Raw genomic sequence first — 12,446 nt, 5'->3', positions numbered from 1 at the left:
TGGGCAGCACGTTATTCCATACAATTGAATCAGTGTTCCAGAATTTCCTCCCTTTCAAAGGCTGAATAACATTCCGTCATATGGATAGACCACCTTTTGTTTATCCATTCATTTGTTGATCATTTGTTGATAAACTTGGGGGGCTCTTACATTTTGGCTATTGTGAATAACACTGCTCTGAACATGGGTGTGCAAACATCTCTTCGAGACCCTGCTTTCAGTTTTTCTGAGTATATACTATACCAAGAAGTGGGATTGCTGGGTCATGCGGTAATTTTATGTTCAACTTTTTTTTTTTTTTTTTTGTGGCTGGCTGGTATAGTACGTTTAATTTTTTGAAGAAACGCCCTACTGCTTTTCACAGCAGCTGCACCATGTTACATTCCCACTAGCGCTGCACAAGAGTTCCAGTTGCCACATATCCTCACTAACACTTGATATTTACTGTTTTTTCTTTTTTTTTCTTTTTGTTAACAGCCATCCTAATGGGAGTGAAGTGTTAAGGCCAGATTTTTAAAGCAGAGCTTCCTTCTTTGCTTATTTAAATATATCATTGCACCTGCTCTGGGGGTAGTGGAGAAAGTACAGTGGACCTACTGTGTGCAGGGCTCTTCACACATTGCATCTCATCCCTTGTGAAACAGGTGCCATTACCCTCTAGAGTGCAGGGCCACTGGTCAGACTATCCTGGGTGACAGCCTGACTCTGTCCTTTCCTAGCTGTCATACCTTAGGCAGCTTATTTGATTTTCCTGAGCCTCAATTTCCTCTGCTATAAAATGGGGGTAATAATAAGACCTCTCTCAAAGGCTGTGAGAGGACTTCTGATCAAGATGGCAGAATAGACAGTCCCCAGTGTCACCTTCTCCCACAGTCAACCAATTTACAACCATTAAAAAGCAACGACAGCCAACCTGGGGCTGCTAGAGCTCAGGGTAAGAGGAGGAGAGACCTACGGAGCCCATGAAGGCAGGAGAAGCCATGATGAGAGAAAGAAGGGACCACTCCTACCATTTTGAACCCTAACCATTTCAAGGCTTGCACTGGTGAGCACGTGGAGCAAGAGCTAGCAAAAGCTGCAGCTGTGCCTTTCATATGAAGTTGCTTAGAGGTGGCAGGAGAGAAGAGGGCCTTGGTGGCCCCCAGGCCAGTAAGACCACTAACAGGGTTCCCATAGACCCACATAGGAATGAGGGGCCACAGACAACTGGAAAAAGGAGCCACTCAGAGGCTGGTGAGTCATTGCAAGGGACTGGCACATGGTGCATCCCTTAGGAAATGTTTGGACTGTGGGCAGTTGGGGAGATGGACCCACTGGGGGAACATCAGGGTACAGCATGGACAGCTGATCTGCCCCCCAGTTAGCACAGGCCCACTCTGTATAGACTGGTCAAGAATGTAGAACTGCAGGGTGAGCAGTTTGCTGAAAAGTCTCAGGCCCAGACCAGAGTTTCCACACAACCCAGGTGTACCAGATCTCAGGAGACCAGGAAGTACCTACAAAGTCAACCATTAAAATCTGAGTTGCACAAAAAGCCTTCCCCAGGGAATCAGCAGCAAAGCAGCTATTTACCTCAACCACAGGGCTCAAATGCTAGTTCCTACAGGAAGTTCCCCCATTTTAGAAGTAAGCAAAGGACAACAAATTAGTTCCAGTGCAGAGTTTAAGTAGAGGGAACAGCAAATAATCCAACACAGAACTGAAATAAAAAACAGAAGCCCCACAGATCAGAGACAAAGTTCTGATATTAACCAGTAAAGGTCTCACATCACCAAAGAACACCTTTAAAACTTAGAAGGACCAGAACCCCCCCTAGGCTTCCAAGTGGGGTGGGGGGAAAGCTGAGGGCCTCAGCCATGCCCCCCAATGTCCACACTCAGCACAGTCGTGACCACCAGGTCGCCAACAGAAGTGCCCTGGGCTCGCAAGCTGGGGTGGTCGGGAGATGAGGACCTCAGCCACGGCCCCCTGACGTCCTCATCCAGCCCAGCAACAACCACCAGGCCACTGCCAGAAGCATCACAGACACCCAAACTGGGGTGGGGAGGGCCAAGGGCCTCAGCCATACCCGCTGATGTCAGCATTCAGCTCAGTGAGAACCACCAAGTCACTGCCAGAAGCACCCCAGGCCCCTGAGCCAGGGTGTTGGGGGGCTGAGGGCCTCAGCCACGCCACTCCAATGTCCACATCCAGCCCAGCAATGACTGAGCCACCACCAAAAGCTGCCTGGGCTCCCCTGCCAGAATGAGAGGAGTGTCACAGGTCTCAGCCATGCCCCACCCTCCCTCCTTCCTCTTCCTCCTACCCTATCTCCCTCCCCTTTCTCCTCTCCACCTCCTCCCCAACTTCTCTGCAACAACATCTTAGAATGTAAAAAAAGAAAAAAAAGGCTGTGAGAATTTGTGGTAGTGATCAGAATCATCAGCATTGGTCATGTGTTCTGTGTGTGTTGAGTGCTGGGCATGGGTTAACCCATTTAATCCTTCTATAATGCTACGAGCTGGGTGCAGGTTTTATCCCCATTGCTCAGATGAGAGAACTGAGGTCCTGATAGCTTTAGTAGCCTGTTCACAGGCACATGGCTAGTAAGGGGTAGAGCTGGGCTTTGAATCTAGATGGCCTGACCTCAGAGCCCCCAATCTTAATTATAAACTATTCCATGCTCAACGGATGGTAGAGGAGGGTACAAACCAAAGCAGAGGCTCAGGGAAGTTACGTTTTTCCCTTGGAAAAGGGGAGATCCTGAGGCCTAGCTCCGCCTCCTCTGAGGAGGGCAGCAAGTGAGCAGCACTGTACAGGTTAGAAGGCACTTGCACTTGTGTGCCGTGAGTCTGGGGTGAAGCCTCTGGGCAGCCCTGCAACAGGCAGGTAGATCAGATGTTACTACCTCCACAGGACAGACCTATGACCTATCGCACTGTGTGATAGGAAGGGTGGGGTGAGTGGGCGTGCGACTGAGAAACTTTCACCCACTTGCTTGGCGACCGTTGTCAGGACCACACGATCATAACAGCTCCTGTGTGTTGGGGGTTCACTGAGTTCACTCAGGTCTGCTTCCAAAGCCCGTTCTCTCTCTGCTATGCCCCACTGCCTCTCCAAACCCTAGAAACCTGAGTGTTTGCCACTTTAGTAAGGTACTGGGACAGGTAACTTCATGGGTGCTAGGGCTATACTGGCCACAACATTGAGCCTCAGCAAAGGACAATTTACCTGTAGGAAACTCTTTAAGGTGTTCTGCTATTCATCTTGGATGGGGAAAGAAGAAACTAACTTCCTGCCATTCACCCTTCTGTCCATCCAGACATCTGTTTATCTACCTATGGATTTACTTATTTGTCTACCAAGCTACTTGCCTATCTCTCTTATATACTTACCTAACTACCTGCCCATTCATCTGTTTATCCCTCCATCTTCTCCATCCATTCATCTCTCATCCATCCATCCCCCATCCATCTATCCATCCATCCATCCATCCCCCATCCATCTATTCATCCATCCATCCCCCATCCATCTATTCATCCATCCATCCATCCATCCATCCATCCATCCCCCATCCATCTATTCATCCATCCATCCATTCCCCCATCCATCTATTCATCCATCCATCCATCCCCCATCCATCTATTCATTCATCCATCCATCCATCCATTCCCCACCCATCTGTTCATCCATCCATCTCTCCCTCATCCATTTGTCCATTATTCAGCCATCCTCTCTTCATCTATTCACCTTCCATCTATCCACCCACCTTCATTCATCTATCCATCAATCATCTATTAATTCATCATCCATCTATCCTTTCATCCATCCATCCATCCATCCACCCCCCATCCATCTATTCATCCATCCATCTATCCCCTCATCCATCCATCCATCCATCCATGCCCCCACCCATCTGTTCATCCATCCATCTCTCCCTCATCTATTTGTCCATCATTCAGCCATCCTCTCTTCATCTATTCACCTTCCATCTATCCACCCACCCTCGTTCATCTATACATCCACCATCTATTAATTCATCATCCATCCATCCTTCCATCCATCTATCCATCCCTCCATCCCCAATCCATTCCTCCAACCCATCCCCATCTATCCATATCTCCCACCGTCTCCCATCTATCCCTCCATCCCTCATCCTACATCTGTTCATCTCACCATTGTTCCATTCATTTGTCCAAACTTCCACCCATCCAGACATCTGTCTACCTGCCTACTTATTTGTCCATGAGACTACTTGCCTGTCTTTTCTGCCTGCTACTCACCTACCCATCCATCCAGGACTAAAGTCAACAAACTGGGAAGATATTGGAAACTTTGGGTGTTACTCTGTGAGCAGTGAGGGTGCCAATGAAAAATTTAACTGATCGTGAAAAGCTAAAAATAGGGCTGGCTGGTTAGTTTACTTGGTTGGAGCATAGTGTGATAGCACCAAGGTTAAGGGTTCAGATCCCCATACTGGCCAACCGCCAAAATGAAAAGAAAAGCTGAAAATAAAGTCATATTATTTTCAACTTTTCATGATCAATTAAAAATTTTCAAATAGTTGGACCTTTAGAACCAAGGTACAGTGCTAACCAGTTAGCTCAGTTGGTTAGAGCACGGCCTTCTAACCCCAAGGTCAAGGGTTCAGATCCCTGCACTGGCCAGCTGCCAAACAAACAAACAAACAACCCTCCCCATCAGTGATGTCTTCAGGAAGTCATGGGCACATTTTTGCAGTTTCCAAGCTGCTGAGAAAGCTCTCCCAGGCCTGCAATAGTTGGGTGATGGTGGGCAGATAACCTAACTCCAAGTATTTTCCTCTGACTACTTTATTCTGGGCCATGTGCCCAGCTGAATGTCAGGGTTCCTAGAGAATGAGGGGTGAATAGGTGCTGGGAGATGACAGTGTATTCTTCAACACAGTGAGTGCCAGAATGTCGGGATGCTGAAATCTGATATTCCCTCGTGGCCCTGTCCCCAGCCCGAAAATCCAGCCGGTGAATTCCCTTCACAACCTCTGAGCACCTTCACCTTCCTGCCACCTGGCTTTTGCTGGTGCTGTTCTAGTCTCCGGAAGTTTCCTCTTTTGTCCTCAGTGCAATCTTGCCTCTTACATGGATCTTGCAGGGGTGGGTCCTTCTGGGGTCCCAGCCTTCCTTCTTGCCTGTTCACCCGGCAACAGCCACGTCCCAGCCTGGGACTGACCTGTTGTTTTTAACCTTTTTATTATCAAAACATTAGCATAATGACATTAAAAGAATTTCCCCCCAACTTTTTTATTTGGAAAAATTTCAAACTTCTATAGAAATGTTGCAAGAGAAATTCAGTAAATACCCAAATGCCATTAACTTAGATACACTGGATATTAGCATTTTGCAGCAGATATTCCTCTCATTTATTGTTCCCTCTTCTTTTTGGACCATTTGAGGATAAGTCGCAAACATCTCGACGTTTCATCTTTAAACACATCAGCGTACATTCTCCTATATAACCACAATACACTTACCGCTCCCGGAACCTTTAATATTTGATACGATACTGTAATCTAATAGATGGTCCATTTTTATCTCCCTTCAGTGCCCTTAAAAGAATTCTTAAGAAGAAAAATAGCATCTTGACTCCTACGACTTTACCACAAATGTACACTTCATTTTTGTCCATTTACATTATCTTCTTTCACCCATAGACAATTAAATTTTTTGACCTTATTGTAATCATAATGAATAATATATTCTCTCCCCTTTTCACTTAATATATGGCTAAGGGGCGGGCTGGTTAGCTCAGTTGGTCAGAGTGTGGTAATGATAACACCAAGGTCCAGAGTTCGATCCCTGTACTGGCCAGCCGCAACACACCCACACACACACACACACACCCACCCACCCACCCACCCACCCACACACACACACACACACATACACACACACACACACACACACACTCTCACACTATATATATATATAAATAGGGCAAACGTTTTCCATGTAATTATACCGTTTAAGAACTTACTTTTAGTTGCATAAGTAAACCTCGAATGCAATATCCTAAACATTCAAACAACACAGATCAAATAATGATTCTTTCATCTCCCACCAAATCCTAAAACCTAAAAAATAAGGGGTAGGGGGCAAAGTTCTTTGTGACCAGCACCCCCAAACTTGCTCATCTGTCCTTTTTTTTTCAGGCCTGTTTTTATGCATTTATGTTCTCATAATGTTGGGGCATTTATAATGTTATTATGTGATTTTTTTTCATTTGATTTTTATGAAGATTCTTGCATTGTATATAGTTATGCTTTAAAATTTTTTTGTTTTGAAATAATTGTAAATACACAGGAAATTGCAAAAATAGTAGAGAAATCCCGAGTACCCTTCACCCAGTTTCCCCTCGTGGTCACATCTTACATAACCAGAGGACAGTATCAAAAGCAAGAAATTGATATTGGAGCCATTCTACAATGTACACGTATATCAGCACATCACAGTGTCCACCGTCCACATATATAAATTTTACTTGTCAATTAGAAAATAAATGAAAAAGAAATCAACATTGTTACAGTGAATAGAATTTATTTGGATTTCACCAATTCTACATGCACTGATTTGTGTCTGTGTGTTTGGTTCTATGTGTTTTTATCACATTTAGATTTGTAGACTGTCACTACAGTCAAGAGACAAAACTATTTTATTGTTTGTGCTCTCACATTTCTCTTCATCCCCTTCCCTAATTCCTGGCAACCACAAATCTGTCTTCCATTTCTACAATTTTCTCACTTGGAGAATATTATAAAAATGGAATCACATAGTATAAAACCTTTTGAGATGGACTTTTTCACTCGGTATAGTGCTCTTGAGATCATCCAACTCGTGTGTGCTGTGGTTCATTCCTTCTGATTGCTGTGCATTATGGACACAGTCTGTGGTGTGGATATAACACCGTTTGTTTAACCATTCACCCAATGAAGGACGTTTGGGTTGTTTCCAGTTTTTAGCTACTACAAATAAAACTGCTATGAACATTCCTGTTTTTGTGTGGACATAAGTTTTTTATCTCTATGGGATAAATCCCTAGGAGTGCAATTGCTGGGTCAGTGGTAAGTGTATGTTTAGTTTTTTTTTTTTAAAAAAAACAGACACGCTGTCTTCCAGTGTGGCTATACCATTTTACATTCGCACCAGCAACGTATGAGAGATCCAGTTTCTCTGTATCCTTTGTGACTTGCATTTGGTGTTTTCTATTTTAGCTGTTCTCTTAAGTGTAATGACATCTCGTTGTGGTTTTAATTTGCATTTCCCTAATGACTAGTGATGTTCAACATATTTTCATGTTGTAGCTATACTTTTGATGGCTGCATTATAACCCATCATGGATATACCATCATTTGTTTAATTGATGTATTGGTCAGCTTGGACTACCATAACAATACCAAAGACTTGGTGGCTTAAACAACAGAAATTTATTTTCTCCCAGTTCTGGAGGCTAGAAGTTCAAGATCAGCATGCAGGCATGGTCAGTGTCTGGAGAGGGCTCTCTTCCTGGCTTGTAGTCAGGCACCTTTTTTGCTGTGTCCTCATGTGGCAGAGAGAGAAAATGAGCTCCTTGGTGTCTCTTTCATAAGGGCACTAATCTTGTCAGGTTTGGGCCCACCCTCATGACATCTAAATGCCTTAAATACATTAATTACTTCCTTACTTCAAATACAGTCACATGGGGGTTAGGGTATAAACATACGAATGGAGAGACAGGGAACAATTCAGTCCATAGCAACTAATCTATTGTTAGACATTAGATTAATTCCTCTTTTTACTTTCTGTCCAGCTCTATATTACTTTTAATCACTAGGCTAGTTTAGCATCTTGGTCCCTTAATGAACCTAACTCAGTGCTTTTCAGCCTGGGCCACCCATTGTGGTCACTTGAGAACTTTAAACATACTGATGCCTGGGTTCCTGACCTAGAGATTTCAATTTATTTGGTCTGGACATTGGCATGTTTAAAAGCTTCTCGGGTGATTCCTTTTGTTTTTAGCACTTAAGGTTGATGTGAAATTGATGTAACGTAAAATTAACCACTTTGAAGTGAACTATTCAGTGGCACTTAGTACATTCACAACATTGTACAACCATCACCTCTATCTAGTTCCAAAACATTTTCATCGCCCCAAAAGGAGACTCCACACCTATTTAGTAGTTGCTGCCCTCTCCTAGCCCCTGGCAACTATGAATCTGTGTTCTATCTCTATGGATTTGCCTATTCTGGATATTTCATTTAAATGGAATTATACTATATGGAACTTTTTGTGTCTGGCTTGTTTCACTTGTGTTTTTGAGGGTCATCATAGAGTTTTTGAGTTGTAGCATGTGTCAGAACTTCATTCCGTTTTATGGCTGAATAACATTCCATTGTATGGATAGAGCACATTTTATTTATCCATCCATCCATTTCCCAGGTGATTCTTAATGTGCAGGCAAGTTGGAGAACCAGTGGTCTAATCTCTCATAGCCTCATCTTCAAATTGTGGAATTATACTATCTACTTTACAAGGATGTTGTGAGCTTTAAATGAGACCCTCTATGTAAAGTACCCGGATGGGTCAAGCATCAGTAAGAAAACAGCATCTGGGCTCTTTGGGGGACCTCTCTGGAGAGAGGTGAAAGGAGCATTTTTTTCAGCACCTGCTGTGTGTCTGGTGCCATGTGGGCTCTTGAGCCATGTTCTCTCATGGTACCTGCAGGCTAGGAATTATTATCCCATTTTACACACCAGGAAGCTGCAGTCCAGTGACGTTAAGTAATTTCCCCAGATCACACAGCAGCTAAGTGACCATGCAGGGATTTTCCACCCAGCTGTGCCTTCCTCCAAAGCCTATGCCCCTTCCAGTTCAGAATGGGAATTCAGCATTCTGTCTTCGTCTCCTCCCAGGGTCTGGCTGCGGATCCTGGCTCATTTTGGGAGTCCTCTGCATGGCTGTGGCTGCGTGGTCATCTAAGCAGCAAGGGTTGGCCACAAAATGGGGATTCTGTTCTTGAGTGAGGAGGAGAAAATATCCGCTTTCTTTCCTTTAGTTTATCCAGCAACAGCCTGCTAGCAGTGTTGGCTCTTTCGAGAGAAATTTCCCACAGTCTTGAGGGACTGACGGCGAGGTCTGTTCTAAAACAGACTGAATTTTATCTATGCATTACATCTGTTTAAAATGAATCCACTGTCTCTCCATTGGGGGATGGAGAAACAAACTCTGGTACACCCATACAATGGAATACTGCTCAGCCATAAAAAGGAATGAACACACAACAGTGCAATGAATCTCAGATGCACTATGAGCCTAGCCAGTTAGCTCAGTTGGTAAGAGCGCTGCCTTGTAATGCCAAGGTCAAGGGTTCTGATCCCCCTATCGGCCAGCCACCAAATGGAAATAAATAAATAAATAAATAAATAAATATGTTAATACTAATGCATTATGCTAAATGAAAAAAGCCAGACTCAAAAATCTGTACGAGGTGGGGAAAAATAGAATGGAAAGATTGAGAATAATTGCCACGGATGGTAATGTTACATTAGGAGGATCCATTATACAGTAAATTCTCTTTAAATATTAAAAAGAAAAGGTTGTATAACTACTGTATGACTCCATTTATATGCCATTTTGGAAAAGGCAAAGCTATAGGGACAGAGAACAGAGCAGCGGTTGCCTGGGCCGGGGCTGGGGAGAGGTATTGGGTACAAGGGTGCAGAAGAGAATTTGGGGTGATGATGAATCTGTTACTTCTCTTGATTGTGGTGGTGGTTACGCGACTCTATACATTTGTCAAAACTCATGAAACGATAGCCAAGAAGAGAAATTTTACTGTATGTAAATTAAAAGATTCATTAAAACATAAATTAAAAAATGAATCCACCGTCTTCTTAAAATCCCTGATAGAGGTTGATGAAAAAAGAAATTAGGCCACAAGGAGTTAAAGGAAAAGTTCTTGGGTCTTTAGGATGGTGGGAACTCTGCTTCTTGGGCATTTGCCCCAGCTCTTTTTCCTCTCTCACCAGCATTCAATAGCTGGAGCGTGAGTGAGAGACAAGGGACGTTTTGTGGAGCCCAGAAATAAATAAATAACTGCCTGTCCCAGGTCACCACGGCAACCGTGACATCACCCTCGAACCCGCGTGGCTGGCACTATTGGTGGCTTACTGGTGTTTGTTAAAGCAGCAGGGCAGGAAAGGGCCTGGCAGCAGGTGGGGGAGGAGAGCCCCCTCTGCCAGGGACTTGGTTTTCCACCTTGAAGAAAGGCATTCACCGTGTCCCTTCACAGTTGGCCACTGCCCCCCAGCCTAGATAGTGGGAGTGGAAATTGGCCTCCTTGGGGGCTTTTGGGCACAGTCTATCAAGACAAACACTGTGTGTTGCTGTGTTAGTGTCCCAGGGCTGCAGAAATAGATTACACACACTCATGGCTTAAAACAACACATATTTATTCTCTCACACTTCTGGAGGCCAGAAGTGCAAAGTCAAAGTGTGGACAGCGTTGGCTCCTTCTGGAGGCTGTGAGGGTGAGTCCCTTCTGTGCCTCTCGGCAGCTGCTGGTGGCTCCAGCAGTCCTGGGTGCTCCTTGGCTTGTAGATGCGTCATCCAAGTTCTGCCACCGTGGTTACATGACCGTCTTCTCCATGTGTGTCTCTGTCTTCATATGACATTCTCCTCTCTAGGTCTCTTCTTCTTATAAGGACACCAGTCATATTGGATTAGGGGCTCAACCTACTCTGGTGTGACTTCACCTTCACTAATTACATCTGTAATGATCCTATTCCCCAATAAGGTCACATTCTGAGGTACTGGGGATTAGGACTCCAACATATGAATTCTGGGAGGACACGGTTCAACCATAACACTATTTTTGTTATTACTCATTATTTAATAAGCCAGTCTTGACCACTGACAACTTCCTGGGCCACCTGTGAAGAAGGTGGGCTAAAAGACTGGTTGTTCTGGGCTCCTGGGGAGGTTTTTATGGGGTCTGCACCTCCAGGGGTGAGTCCTCCATTTTTTCTGTGACCATAAGTCCAGCTTTTAGTCTGCCCCTGCAAAGGTGCTCAGACCATGGGAGATGGAGCACTTGCTGGCTCAGTCCAGAAGCCCGGCCCTGGGACTTACTGACTGGGGGGGTTCTTAATTTTCTCATCTGTCTAATGGGTTCAGCATAACCCTAGCCTTGGAGTCTTGTGACCATGGAGTCACTTGATCATGACCATGACCATGGAGTCACAGCCAGATGCAAGCAGAGAGTAGTCATCAGAGCAGTTGGGTGGGAGGACCTTACTCGGGCCCCTGGACTCATCCAGGTGCCAAGAGGCCCAGCATAGGAAAAGCAGACCCCAGGAGTCCCAGGGAAAGTCACAGAGTCAGTGCCTGGCAGACCCCTCCTCCAGCCTTCGCTCCTGCTCTACCCACACCAGCCTACATGAAGCCAGCATATAGGATGTGCTCCATGGATGCTCCAGGGACTGTACTAGCATGGGCTCAGCAAGCAGAAGGTGCTCAATGAATGATCCAGGGACTACTCTAGTCTGACACCAGCATACAGAAGCTGCTCAATAAGTGCTTGTGAACTGTACTGCATTGAGCCCTTTGTTCTGAACTCCATACCTGTTTCTTATTTTGGGGGGTCTACAAAGTAATAATTGGGACCTGGGGGAAAGAGTTTTTGGTATGTTTTAGTGGAGATTAACCCCATCTGGTGGACAGTGCTTGGCAGAGTCCCAGGTGAACTGGCCACTCACCTGATTCTGAGCCTGTGTGGGCAAAGGAAGTGAATGCTGCCAAGCTGGTCCTGCCTGTAGACCTAAGAGTCAGGTGTGCGCACATCCTACCCCCAGGCTCTTGGATGCCTCTTGCTGCCCAGCCAATCCTTGCGTATCTTGCCAGCCTGACTTAAACACCCCTGCCCAGAGTCATGTCATGGCAGAGCCAGGCTTCTGAGTCAGCCAGGCCTGGGTCGAGTCCTGTCCCACCTGGTGATCTCGCTTCCTAACTTTCCTGCACCATAGCATCCCCATCTGTAAAATGGGTAGTAGCTCCCCACAGTGCTCCGGTGAGGATCACACAGAGGTGATGATGCTTTGAAGATTCCTAAAGACATCAAAACATCAGGAAAGTTTATTTTTAAGATAAAGCCACCTGGCAGTTTCACATATGGATCTGAGCCCAGCAGAACTGAGTGCATATGTCCATCAAAAAATGTGCGCAAAAATGCTCATGAGGACCTAATAATCCCTTTTCTGGGTATTTACTCAAAAGATTTGAAATAGTTTATCTAACAGATGACTGCACCACCGTGTTCATTGCAGCACAGTTCACAATAGCCGAGTTATGGCATCGACCTAAGTGTTCATCAGCAGATGAATGAAGAAAGAAAATGTAGCATATACACACAATGGGATACTATTCAGTCTTAACAAAGAAGGAAACTCTGTCATTTG

The sequence above is a fragment of the Cynocephalus volans genome, chromosome 3 (assembly GCF_027409185.1).
Source record: "Cynocephalus volans isolate mCynVol1 chromosome 3, mCynVol1.pri, whole genome shotgun sequence".
NCBI classification, from domain to species: Eukaryota; Metazoa; Chordata; class Mammalia; order Dermoptera; family Cynocephalidae; genus Cynocephalus; species Cynocephalus volans.
This window is presented reverse-complemented; position numbering follows the sequence as displayed.